Source organism: Sitodiplosis mosellana, unplaced genomic scaffold (genome assembly GCF_009176505.1).
Source record: "Sitodiplosis mosellana isolate CC-2019 unplaced genomic scaffold, AAFC_SMos_1.0 Smas_scaffold_6167, whole genome shotgun sequence".
Lineage (NCBI taxonomy): Eukaryota > Metazoa > Arthropoda > Insecta > Diptera > Cecidomyiidae > Sitodiplosis > Sitodiplosis mosellana.
In genome coordinates this window covers 2207493-2221326 of record NW_022601408.1, presented here as the reverse complement: position 1 = coordinate 2221326, position 13834 = coordinate 2207493, and the positions used below count along the sequence as shown (strand labels likewise).

Sequence of the window (13834 nt, the reverse complement as noted above, 5' to 3'; positions counted from 1 at the left end):
ATGAAAGAAAAATTACCAATTACGACAGAAAACCGCAATTATATTGCGAGAGATTAATTTTTTTAATTAGTAAACTTTTAGCTTTCCTATGTTCCTTCATTTTTCCATTGTTGCGAGATGTATTTATGTTATTCTTGTGTTATTTTGAAGGAAGGGGACGGTTGATAAGGCAAATATATACTACATACACTCTTCCTTTCCGGAGATTATTTTGCAACTGTGGTCAAACAAATTACCGCATTCAATTCCGACAGTAAACAACATTGTAGACATAATATCAGTTCATTGGGGGCTTCACATACATACATTACCACCTCCCTTCCCATTACCCGACCCATATAGCAGCTTCGTAATAAAAAATAATAACGTCGAACTTTTAATTCCACGAAAATCCCATCGGTTACAATTTCATTTAACAGCATCAATTTTATCGTTGAATAATGCAGAATTAAAGCATTATGCAAAACGTGTTTCTTCGTTTATTAAATATAAAAATGTTTTCATCGTGTTTCAGTATGCGCCCGGTTGATGTTAAAAATTTTTTTTTTTTTCATTTATGTGTCATGAACCAAAAGAAAAAGCACCGAACGCAAGCATTGAAGTGACTAATTAAATTTGATTTTTTTTAAATGAGACTATGATTATATTAAAGAAATGGATAAAAATGGCTTGATTTAAGCTTAAAGATGGATAATCAAATATATTTGTAAGCTGCATACACAGAATTCAATTACGTTTCCAAAAAAAAAAAAAAAAAAAAATCAAAACAGGAACAACAACAAGATCAACGAAACTGTCGCATCGATGGGTAACAAAGTAAAAATTTATGAAACACTTTGACTCATGGGTCCAATCAAGTTTCAATTATAGCGAGGGAGAGAATGTACACCGTGTAATTAATATTACTGACTGAGAGATATGTAGCTCGACTGGCTCAGTATGTTCGTTGACGGCATGACGGACATAATTTGGGCGGAATTTAAAGTCGAGATTAATTTCTATGTCATAAAATTGGTTGGAGTTTTCATTACAAAACACGGATTTATTTATGGTTATGACTTGAAACGGGCGGTGCTAAATTTTATGATCATTGTAATTGAAATTTATCGATGGGAAATTACAAATAAATTTTCGTGATGCAAATGCACATAAATTTCGAACATCGAGCTTCTTTTGTATTGGTGATTAAATTGTTTAAAAACTCGAATCGACCGGAAATGAAACGTTTGATTTTGATATTTCCATTTCGGATAAATTTGATATTTCGAGATTGGAATGAAGTCAATTCCACCACATATTCAATTGGTTCAATCAGAAATGGAAAGTAAACCATTTGTAACTATATCTGGAAAATATCATCGTTTTTTTTTTACTGAAATTACTTTCATGGCATCCAAATCGAGAACAAGCGAAAATGCTTGCTCATTCAGCAGAAGAAATATCCGAGAAAACAAAAAGACTGAAGATCGAACATGATTTAATTAGTTCTTGGGATGAATATAAATATGATTCGTTGGTAAGATGAAATCAATTAAATCAGGAGAGAAAAAAAAAGTATTGCCGTTTGTCGTTGTGTATGCTCGCTTCGTTCACCACATTTGGAATAGATGTGTGTTGATATGGCATTTTAGTGCATGGTATTGATCTGTTTCTCTGCCGCTTACCATTATAATTAGTTTGGATTAGATGGCAAAGAGAACAGCAGCAACAGCAAGAAAAATGAGAGAAATTATAATCCATATTTTACTGTTTGCATCAGAGGTTGGTTGCACATAAATTTATTTATATAAATTTCAAATATCAAATAAATTTATCCGATATTTTTCATGCGTCGTGTTGTTCTAACGCATTTGCCAGCTATTTATTGCTGGAATGAGATTTCCGTCTTGTTCATTTACCGTTATTTGTCAACAATTCTGCCACTGTGTCACTACATAGTATATATAGTCCATAAGAAGTGTGTAGAGACAATGCAAAAAGATATGTAGATTTGTTTACAAACAACAAAAAATACAAAAATCTCCATAACTAATGTATTGGCAATGTAAAACTAAATGGCGAACATTTTGTCTCTGCACATTTCTTATGGACTATATATATACTATGTAGTGACACAGTGGCAGACTTGTTCACAAATATCGGTAAATTAACAAAACAAAAATCTCATTCCTGCGATGAATAGCTGGCTGCAAATACAACAGCCGATGTTTCGTTTATGTACTACGAATGCGTCAGAAGTTCTGACTCAGAACAACACAACGCATGAAAAATATCGGATAAATTTATTTGATATTTGAAATTTATATAAATAAATTTATCTGCAACCAACCTCTGGTTTGCATTCAATAATAATCCCAGGCATTGGCTACGATTTGCACAGAGCTAGGCATTCGAGCGTATATTTATTCCAATATTTGTAGAGTATCAAATTTGCAATCAAGGTTTCGGATGGCATTTTAAATTATGTGAAAACTCGTTGAAGATTATTCATTCGCATCGTGTGCCTGTAATTAATTCAATAATGTTCAATCAGTCGCCCAGTAAAACAGAGAAAGTGAGATGGGTAAATAGATAGATAGAGAGAGAGAGAGAGAGAGAGAGAGAGAGAGCGAGAGCAAATCGTATCTATTCTACCGACATGACTAATCAACATCACCGTGCTTATCTTTCATGAACAAACGGATTCTTGAAAATTGTGCTCAGCGAATATACCAAAGGAAATGCAGATTTTCGATGCTCCTCTGTTTTTTTTTTCTTCGATTTCGTCTAGTGCAGAAAAAGAAGGGAAAAAAGAGCAAAAACGTTGTAGAAACTTGCATGAATTATTAGAACATCATGATGAAGCTGCCGTGGAACGATGTTTGTTCTAATTTGGCCATCACATGTGAACGCAACGACTAAGCATCGAAAACTTTTCTCGAACTTCAATTTATTGCTGTTGCAATACAACAACAACAATATAAAAAAACCAACAACAAAATTAACATGAGCATAACAACATCCCAGCAAAACCGATTAACTGATTGCCCGAAGTGGAGATATTTCGAGTGCATGCTTCGCATTGTTTTCATTTGTTATTTCATTCTGAATGGGTTTTTATAAGCCAAGTTACGCGATATATGCTAGCATTTCAATCTACTTCTCCTTCTCCTCCTCCATCTCATTCGCTTACTCATTCCGTTTTCCTGTGCTGCTCAGCGTGTAATCGAACAAACGTTTTCACATTTCTCATTCCCTTCGATCAGAGACGCACACTCGAAACGAAATTAATTGAATTACCATAATACCGATAACCAGTTTATTGGTTTTAACCGTTTTTCCGGTGTTTGTGTGTGTGTGTGTGCGAGAGCAGGCGAGCGAATGACAGAGTGAGAAAGCATAAGCGCGCCCACGCACGCGACTGAGCACATTCGGAGACTTGCAAATATGCTAACTTTACCATTGTTTGCCGTACCGCATGACGATATATATGTTATCGATATCGCTTGAACTGAACACACAAGGAACAAGAGCACACACAGGGTACGCTCACACAGTGTGAAGTGAAAAAAATAATATGCACATCGGTACATTCCACAATGTGCATACATTTATTATTCCGTTCTCAACGTCGCCTCGTAATCACGGTTAACCAAGCGTACAATGGAAAACTTTTAGCCAACGAGGGAGTGCGACAGAACAAATAAAATGTATGAGCATAACATTTTAGATTTGCAATAAGATATAGTATTCGTTGCGCTCCATAATTGGCATTTCCATTCATTAGCCCGAATGTGGCTCATTTCATAAATGACAACCAATCGATTTTGTGTTGCATTCAATACAAATGATCGTACAGATTTACCGGCATTAAAAATGTAGTAGGTAGTAGCATTACGTTAACAAAAATGTCCTGTAATGTTATTACAATTGTAATAGCTATTACCGGTAATGCCAAATGACTGGCATTACAATTGTAACACATTATCGGTAATGCTAAATTTTGGAATTACAATTAAAATAGCTATTACTTGACCCGTCTGTTACAATATTAACATGTTACCTAACATTAACGGTAAGAAAATTCTGGAAGTGGGTTTTGGTGGATCCTCAGGATGGACCAGGGCATTGTCAAACCCAGTCTGATCCATCCTGAAGATCCACCAAAACTCACATCCAGAACCGGGAGCAGTTTTGAACGATCCTGAGGATCCACCAAAACCCACTTCCAGAATTATATTACCGTTAATGTTAGGTAACATGTTAATATTGTAACGGACGGGTCAAGTAATAGCTATTACAACTGTTACACATTACCGGTAATGCTAAATTTTGGCATTACAATTGTAATAGCATTACTTTGGCTCTTCGTTACAATATTAAAGTGTTACGGCAAAATGTAAATCTGTAAATGATCGAGACGAAAATTGAAGGCATCTGTTAACCATCATAGAGAAAATCCAACCAACATTTATTTATGAAACATCATTTGAACTACAGTCATGACTTTCATAGGAATCTAAATCGAAAATTGATTTTCTCGGCCATTTCAGGTGTATGAATGCTTCGCTGAATTTTCAATTGAAAAAAAAAAAAAATTGTATGAACATGGATGAAGAGGAAATGTCATGATGAATTTTAAAAAAAATATTCCCATTTTCCTTCACAATCCTGTAATTGAATGGTTTCAATTAAACTGGTCACTGAAAGTGTGTACCTAAAAGCAATTCATGGTATTTGCGTTTCGGTGCATAAATTCGGTCGAAATGTCAATAGGTAGAGGAAGAGAGAGAGAGTGAGAGAGAGAGAGAGAGAGAGAGAGAGAGAGAGAGAGCGAGGGACAGTCAATCAATTAAACATCCTAAAAATATTTCAAGTAAATTGTTTCATTCGATTCCATCGATTATTCGACTTGTTTGTGTTGAGTAGTCTTTGGCAGTAATAGAGAAGATCTATTTATTAGTTTCACTCTATTTGGCTTCGGTCCGAATTTCTGAATTCTATATCACTTGGAATTTAATTAAAACTCTTGCATCGAATGATGATGAACTCTGCATAACATCACTGTTATAGATTCGTGTTATGGCTTCGTAAAACAAAAAGTAGGAAATTGTAATTTGGACGAGTATTTCTGTTTTTGAAATGAATAATTATGGTGGCAAAAACAGTGTCGAGTAATTGTGTTGCTGCTTGCTGATGGCTGATGGCTGATGAGATGAATTTGCTGAGCATTGTGATTTTTAACGTGATGTTGGTGCATTTTTCGAAGGGATTTTCGCCGGTTAAGTATGCGTAAATTCATTTGTTCGTCGTGTTTATATTTTCTCTCTCCTTTTATTCTGAATAATAATCAATCTGTCATTGGTGAAAACACGTCAAACAAATATTAAATATGTCATAATTAATAATTAAAACTGAAATTGATGGCGAAATATCGTGGTTGAGAAATGAAAATGTACACACATTATACATTCGCCGTCTAATCATTACACACTTTTTCCCAGACACACACACACACACACACACACACACACACACACACATACACACACACACTCACCGGATACCCATATGGGTAACATATTCTTTCTGGAATAACATATTCATCATCATTAATTTATCTTTTCGCCATATATTTATTTATTTTTTTTCGTACATATTTTTTTGATGTTATTGTTGGTGTTGCATCAACTTTAGCGAACATTGGAACATTTCATCTCTGTCACGGTGGACAAATGACAGAGTTATGGATGTGCGCTTAGGGTTGACGAGAAAAAAACAACAACAACAACACCAAACTTATAGAGAAAGAGAGAGACACATAGCGTGCGTTATGAAATTGATTCAAAGGACACGTTAGAATACGGCTTACGGCATAGAACGAAATTCCATTCATCTACAATGAAGCAGCAAATGAGCTTCATAAAAATCGAGGCACATTTTTGTGATATAATTTATATTATTTTCGTCACATTTCTATCGTTTGTTGTTGAGTTAATTAGAAACTCCGTCAATGAGAGTTTATCTTTAATGTTAAACGCAGCCAGAACTGGTTCATCGCTCACAATTACACATACAAAGGGAAGAGAGTAAGAGAGGACATTTGAGACATGGCTATGACTCATGATGAATAATTGCCTTAGTGCCTGATGCTTGACGCATTGTCAGTTTCGTTTATTTTTCAACTTTGAATTATGAAAGAGAGAAAATTTGTGTATATTTCGTTTTTCCATTTTCTTCTTCTGTCCAAAATTGTTAAATATATTTTTGAATCAGATTCTCAAGTGCGTCGACAATTTGAGGCAATTATATACGAAAAGGTATTTATCGATTATGAGCTTTTGTTTGGCGGGCGAACAGTCAGAGGATCCGACCGAGAAAAAAAGAACGTTAATTTAATGAAGACATTCAAATTGCTGTGGAAAATTAAAGAAAGAAAATCAATTCGAGAGAGGAAAATATGAATAAAGAAATTCGAGTGGCTATCAGAGCTCAATTTGTTCTCTTTTATTAATTGCAATGACCTTTTATTGTTGAGACTCCTTACTCTCTTTTATATATACACACACACACACACACACACACTGGATCTATCTTTTGGAAAATAGCCACTCGAAATTGGTTATTTTGTTGCGATGAATGCGAACGTGACAATAATCAATTCACTTGAAAAATATTTTAACAATGGATTCTAGCGAGGGCAAATTCAACAACTTCATCTAATTGTTTATGCAGATGAATACGAACGGGAATGAATGGGGGAGCGATCTTTCACAAAATGAACGATGAAAAAGGTAAGAATCATCAAGATTGTTTCCCCGTATTCGCAAATGGCCGTAAAAGTGGGCATTATACAACAGCGACAATTTTCAAAGCGCGCCCTTGTAAAAGCTCTCGTCCAATTATGAAAAGGAGACAAAAGTCTGGCCCATAAAATAGGGTACCCAACCCACCCAATAGTATCGGTAAATATACACACACAGAGGAAATTATGCGTAGAAAAACAGCAAACAATGAGCCATGTTGTCCAATCGTGTTTTTTTTTATGGAGCACGCATTTCGAAAATGAGGACAAGGCAACGGAAACTGAATTTAATAAATGTCCATTTGCTCTCATCTAAGCACATTGTCAGCCTTATCTTCTTTATGATAATACGCCAATGTGCTCTGTTCGCTTAAGCCGTCATAAATTATGATTAATTCAACGCGCAACAATTAATTATTCCATTGTTTAGATGAAAGTAGTAGAAATAACTCGATGCCACTTGAATTTTCTAAAATAATTTACACAAAAATGACCTTAGAATTTGAAATAACCTCACGATTGCAAAAATGACATTTGGAGAGTGAGAGAGAGAGAGAGAGAAAGAAAATGGTCTGCGTAAAGGCACAGAGGAGAAAAAGGGAAAAAAATTGAATTCTGAATTGCAAAACGTTCAGTTCATTGGGCATTCTGAACATTTAGCTATGAGCAAATACGAACTGTCGTCACGAAATAATTTAATATTATGTCAAATCCATTGAGCTTGGCATCATTTTGCCAGAACGTATATTTCAGCCGTTATTTCTAAACCGTCCACCATTTCACTATGATTGTCTATTTCACGTTGAATTAATTCTAAAATCTTGAAGCATATTGCTTTCGTCCGAGAATTTGTAACAAAGTCTGTATGAACGAATTGCATCGGAACGGGAGTCGCGAAAAAATTTAAGTGAATTTCAAACAACAGCCAATTTTTTTTTTTTTGATAAATTCGCATTGTTATATAAATTCAAGTAAACATGAGACGTTTCGTTGTACTGAAAACTTTAGAGATTCTTTAAAAGAGGGAGAATAAAAGATGTTGATTAGAAAGTTTCATTTGGAAATATTCGAATAACTTGCTGCTCCGAATCCGAATTTTCCAAATCAATGTTGGCTCAACGGGATAGGAGCGGCCATCGAACACTTACAAGTGCTACCACAGTCTAGACGCTTGGCTTCGCTAAATAACATTGAGATTAATTAAGAACGGGCTCTAAACAACTGAACAAGTACTGGAAAATAAATTACCGTTTTCACAAATCAAGCGAATTTATGGAATGCAATATTCTTCTTTTGAAGAAAATGAAGAAGAAGAAGAAAGAGAATTACATTATTTCTGATTATACGAATAAACTTCGTCCCGAATTGAAACAATTTGCGGTTTAAACCCGCGAATTTGGCACGCGATGATAACGTGGACGTTGTCTTTTCATAGCACAAACTGGACCAATTGCGGGAAAGCTGAAAAAGCGTTTGCAACTTTTATGCATTAGTATAAGTTTGTGTTTGAGCCAATGCCAAAGTCAAAACCCGAGTGCCGCTCACTTGCCGAAATCATCATCATTCGCTTAATTGCTAATTTATTGATTTAGGCAAAAGTACAAGTTTTTCTGTTTATGTTTGGTATTATTATTTTGAAAAAGCGGAAATGCTTGGAAATCTTGCGCAACTTTGTTTCTTTGGCTGATATAAATACTTGCAAATTGTAATTACTATTTGCGTATGCAGATTGAAGAGACCAAACACAGCCCGATAAACAGACAATAAATATGCGGAATCTTTAACGTCGTTTGTTTTCGGTTCGTAAGTTTGATTTTATTTTTGATTGAACGCAAATGGCGCTAGACAGAGAGATTCATTTCGTACGAAGATTTGTTATGTTGAAATCATGCCGATAAAGTTTTCGCTTATGGACCAAATTCGTTAATCGAATTGATAAACAGTTATGATTTTTGTCAGCCTTTGCATTAATGTTCGGTCAAACAGTTACATTCGCTCATCAAAATCGAAAGACAAAAACATTGCTGTGCGTCGATTCTGTGGGCATTCGTTGAAATAACCACCATGTTTTTTATTTCCTTTCGCAATGAGAGCGCAACAGAGTTTACGAGCTCGAAATTTTCAATCGTGCTGCGAAGAAGAGGGAGAAGGTCATACCAAAACGATGAATTATATGCATTCGAATTTTTTTTCTTTCTTCAAACACCGCAACACAAAAAGACAAACAACAACATCATTTATAATAGATGCCGGAACCGTTCGAATGTCAGCTTAATCAAAGCCGATTTATTCGGTCGGAATATATTCTATGCGAGTTAAAATAATTAAACCGATTCGATTGGTCAAAGCGCGCACAAATTGAAAGGTTCAAACCGTCAGATTGGTCGTATGTGTGTGATTGTGGTCAGTTGAAAAAGTGTAAGTGAAAACAATGGGCTTATGATTTTGACCATTTTTCAGCGCCGTTGTGAGACATTGTATGAATATATGGGCTCGACCGTGATTGAGTCTTATTTCGTTTTTTTTTTTTAGAAAGTTCCACATGCGTTCTGTTTACATTAGTAAAATTCATAATGATATTCACTATTTTTTTTTTGACACGATTTGTGTTATTTTCGAATGGTTTGGAGACATTAGTTCCGATTTTTATCGAGAGGTTTCTGTTTTTTTATCTTGCATCACCATAGAAAATTGATACAAACAACGAAGAGGAAAAAAACATTAGCCATACAAATTGAAGCGAAGCGAATGGCAAATGACCATTTTGGTGCCCAATGTCTGTGGGATGTGCTACGATTGGCATTGAATTATCCGTAATAAATAATGCATGCAAATCGATCTTTCAAAATGCTGCTCTGATTGCTCTTTAATTATGGAATGTAGCGATGATATTTTTTGCCGCAAACCATTGAATTGAGACACATCATGCCGATATATTGATACTGACGCCGATGCCATTCCATCTCGTTCGCCAATCGTGAATCCAATCAATACCGATGTCGAAGCATTTATCGGTCAGTTCAATAGCAAACATAAAATGACGAGGCCATTTAATTTTCAATTCGTGCCCAATGAAACGAAATCGCAGCATAATCCATTCTTTGCTCACTTTAATGGCCTATCGTTTGGAATGAATTCAACTATTTAACGGTTTTGCTCTTCGATATGTGCCTTATTGCGCTTGGATTGAATGTCTGTTTCCTGTGCAGCAGAAGACACTGGAGCCAATAACAAAGCGAACGCTATTAATTCCCCAATGAAGGCATTAGAAGAGATTTACTCATTGATTCTGCATGCATTCGGAGCCATGGCAGATAAAGAGGGCGAGCGAAAGAGAGAGAAAGAAAAACCGACTTCTTTTTTTCTCTTGTCGATGCTACTTTTATTCGTATGCACAAGAAATAGTGATAACAAAATCCGATCTTTTTCTCCCAAGCTGTTCGCTTCCTTCTCTTTGTGTGAGTTGGTTCTTTTTGTGTGCGCCGGGATAACAAAAAAAGGCAATTTACTTATTGCTGTACGATTCCGTTAGCTGCATTCAAAATATCGGTCCGAATTATTATGGAGTTTATGTTCAATGCGGCATATCTGGGAGATATACATACTCCAGATACATACTATAGATATTTGTATATATACATAAACAAACATGCATACCAACCATATTAGATAGTGTGAATGGTATTGCTCTATCCAATCTATAGACGGATTTGTAGTTTAGTGCACAAGGAAATATTGGTTGAAACAAAATGTGAAAAACAATACTGTTTACATCTAAAATAAATTGACTTTTAGTGCACGTTGAATGCGGCACAATGATTTTTTTTGTTATTCTTGTTGCCATGTTCTTTTTTTTTATTATTATTGTTGTTGTTGTTTTGTTTTTTTTTTTCCTCAATGATTATGTGATTCAGAGAGATGCTGGAATGCATGGCTGGATGGATGGATTCGTAACTGCACATTACACAAAGCACATAGGAAAAATGCATGGTCGTGTCAACAATGTACAGGTTCATTCAAAAACTCGTTTGCAACAACAACGGCACCAGCACAGCACACAAAATGTGTTGAATTGGTTCTTGGCTTTTCGATCGCTTGGTTTGTTTCATATAATTGTCTATTTCTGCTTCTATTCGTGTTACTGCTCGTAGCCAAACTGGATGCGCGCTGTTTTGGCGTTGTGCTGTTTCTGTTGCTGCGGTGGTTGTTGCCATTTTATTTTCTCAACCAATTTACAAAATGAATATGCCATACAGCCAAGTTCAAATTAAAGTGAATAATATTGCCGCGTTATTCACTGTGATTCCTCTGCATGGGTGTTATTGCTTTCTTTCCACGGATTACATTCAGTGTTAGTTTTCTGGTTTGTATTTATTTCGGTACATTTTTTTTTCTCTTTATTTTGGATTCTCCCTAATGAATTCGTCAGCAAGTAGAACATGAAACACGATTCACAACAGGTGAATGCAAATACAAACAGCTGTACCGATCGTGATTTTTATTTAAACAAAAGCAAACATCTCTTTCTCTTTCGGGTGAAAAGCAAAAAAAAAAAAAAATGGCAAAAAACAGCAACAGTTGGCTCAAGAGTCTTAGATTCGCCTAGCAAAAATTCATCAAAATTATCGGTGCTGTGTGTGTGTGTGTGTGTTTGGCTTTCGTTCATTATGATACGGTTCGGCTCCGTACACGAATAAATCTTCAATAAATCAAGTAAAAAGTCAGCATGAGAGAGAGGGACAGAGAGAGCGGGAGAAAATAAGAAGTACTATACATATACATCCAAAAGTATAATCGGCATTCGAAATCGAGGCGAACATATTTCGAAATGAGAGAGTGCATGTAACTCACAGGCTGCAAATAAAGCCATAAATTTAGATTTTTATTGGAGTATCGTGCATGTAATGAATGGATACGGAAAATAGCACATGAATCTGATAATGTGAACATTTTTCCCAACTTTGGGCTCCAATTAACGTGGTGTGCATGTCGCCTGATGCCTAGAATTTATCCCTCTGCAATACAGTAATTCAAAGTACTCTTGCTTTCTGTACGCAAATAAACATAAAGCAATGATCCTACATCACCGACCATTGAACAAAAAAAAAACTCTTTCATTATGTATCGCCGACAACGCCGCCACCATCGTTGCTGCCGGGAGTATAGTTCTGAAGGTAATGTGTGAGCACAACCACATATTATTATACTGCTCAAAAAATGCTGTGTGGCTGTTCTTTTTTTCATCTGCTCGTTTGCATTCGATAACTAACGGAAATACTATATCATTTCCATTACTCGCATTGTTCAGCCGAATTGAACACTAAGTACATTGCAGAATGCACATGCTATTCATTTGAATTCATTTTTTCCAACTGGTGCGGTCATTTTCACCATTTTGTTTTCTCTTCCTTTCGATATTTGACTTCTAATTACCATTCACATTATTGGCATCGACCAAAAAAATTTCAATAATCATTTTCATAATGCATTTTGAAAATGTCATTTGACATAATAATGACGTTGTCCACACCGGCCGCGAATTAATAAAAACGAATTTTATCCGTTTCGATTTACTTACCGTTCTATCGCCTATGATGCTCCTCTATATTCCAGTACATGCGTCCAGAATTGACTTTCAAATTGTCAATAACAACAAACACACACGCACATTCGGCTGTTGTTGTTTTTTCCAATTCACTTTTTGTGTCTGGCATGAAAGAACCCAGAATCTTTTGTTGTCGAAATATTTGCCACTTCTAGTTCATGGAATCAATTGTTAATGAAATGCCGCAAATAATGATTCATGTGTCAATATGCATTTACGAAATGTCATTCAATCAACCGGTGGCACACTCGAAATAGAAACTGCTGCTTCAAAATCACTTGTCACCACATTGAAAAAAAAAAAAATAAGAAGAAGAAGCAATTTTCACTTAAATTCATCGGCCAAAACCAAACCGATTTAAAAAAAAAAGAAAAAAAACGAAATTAAAATTTCAGAAATAAAAAGTGCAAAGAAACCGAATCGAAGGAAATCAAAATAAACGCCAATTAATGTGCGGAATAGTTTTGCATCTCTCACACCAGAAAACCACGATAATACTGACACTGTGAAATCTTTCACGTTGTTGCCTTCGCAGAATCAGGCGCTGCAACAACAAAACAATGGTCCCGCACAACAAAACACAGCCAGAGAAGAAGAGAATGAGAGACGAGCGCAAGAGAGAGGGAGAGAGGGAGAGAGGGAGAGAGGGAGTGTAGTGAAATATACGGCGAACGTCAACGGCCACAAAACACTGAAACGAAAGCAAAAGAATTTGCTTGTCGTCTATTAGCGTTTATGTGTACCTGCTTAAGATGTGTGTATGAAGAATAGTAGATTTGTGTATTGCGATAGATAGAAAGAGAGTGTGTGTCAATACCATTTTATGAGATATTATTTTATTCTTGTCAGAGAGTAACAACAGCGAAATAAATAATAAAATGATAAATAGGCGATGTGAGTACAGGCGAAACAGAGATGAAAGAGAACGATTTGAGCGAACGGAATGGTGCGGTGCTGTGCGGAGCTCGAAACGGAGCGGAGCACACAAACGAAAACGACAAGGGCAATACATCCGATCTATTTTATCTGGTGATGAGTACAAGAAGCGAAATGGATTGTAATATTGATGATGAGATGAGAAAAAAAGAAGAAGGAAAAGTACCGAATGATGCACAATAGAATGAAGCGCGCTGAACTGTGTGTAAAATTCGTGCATAGTTTATGCTGTGTTCTTCTCTACTCTGTCTCAGAACACTTCGCATACGCGTATGTTTCTTTTCTTCGCCACTCTTTTGTTTATGCGGTGTGTGTGTGTATTTGTCGCTCTTTCGCTCTTCTTCTCTCTCTTTTATTTTCGGTCTTCAACTCACTTTGCCGCAAACGCTGTGATGATATAACACACAGCGATTCGTCGCCGTTTGGTGTTTTTATTGTTTTCACTTGGTTCTCGTATACGAAACCAATTACACAGGTTCGATAGAAGAATTTAATGCCGGTGAATAATA

The 13834-nt window shown here is 35.8% G+C and overlaps 1 protein-coding gene across 21 annotated transcripts in view; it reads right to left on the bottom strand.

Annotated features, from left to right (window-relative positions):
- LOC129575769 (putative uncharacterized protein DDB_G0277255) overlaps positions 1 to 13834 on the bottom strand; it is a 35079-nt gene that overhangs the window by 20145 nt on the left and 1100 nt on the right. For 9 of the 21 annotated variants that reach the window (XM_055459771.1, XM_055459774.1, XM_055459780.1 and 6 more), the window contains exon 1: positions 12363 to 12888. The gene's annotated coding sequence lies outside the window, so the exon portion shown is untranslated. Of the gene's footprint in view, positions 1 to 12362; positions 12944 to 13834 lie in introns of those variants that run through there. The other 12 variants (XM_055459773.1, XM_055459796.1, XM_055459775.1 and 9 more) reach the window with 8 other exon arrangements.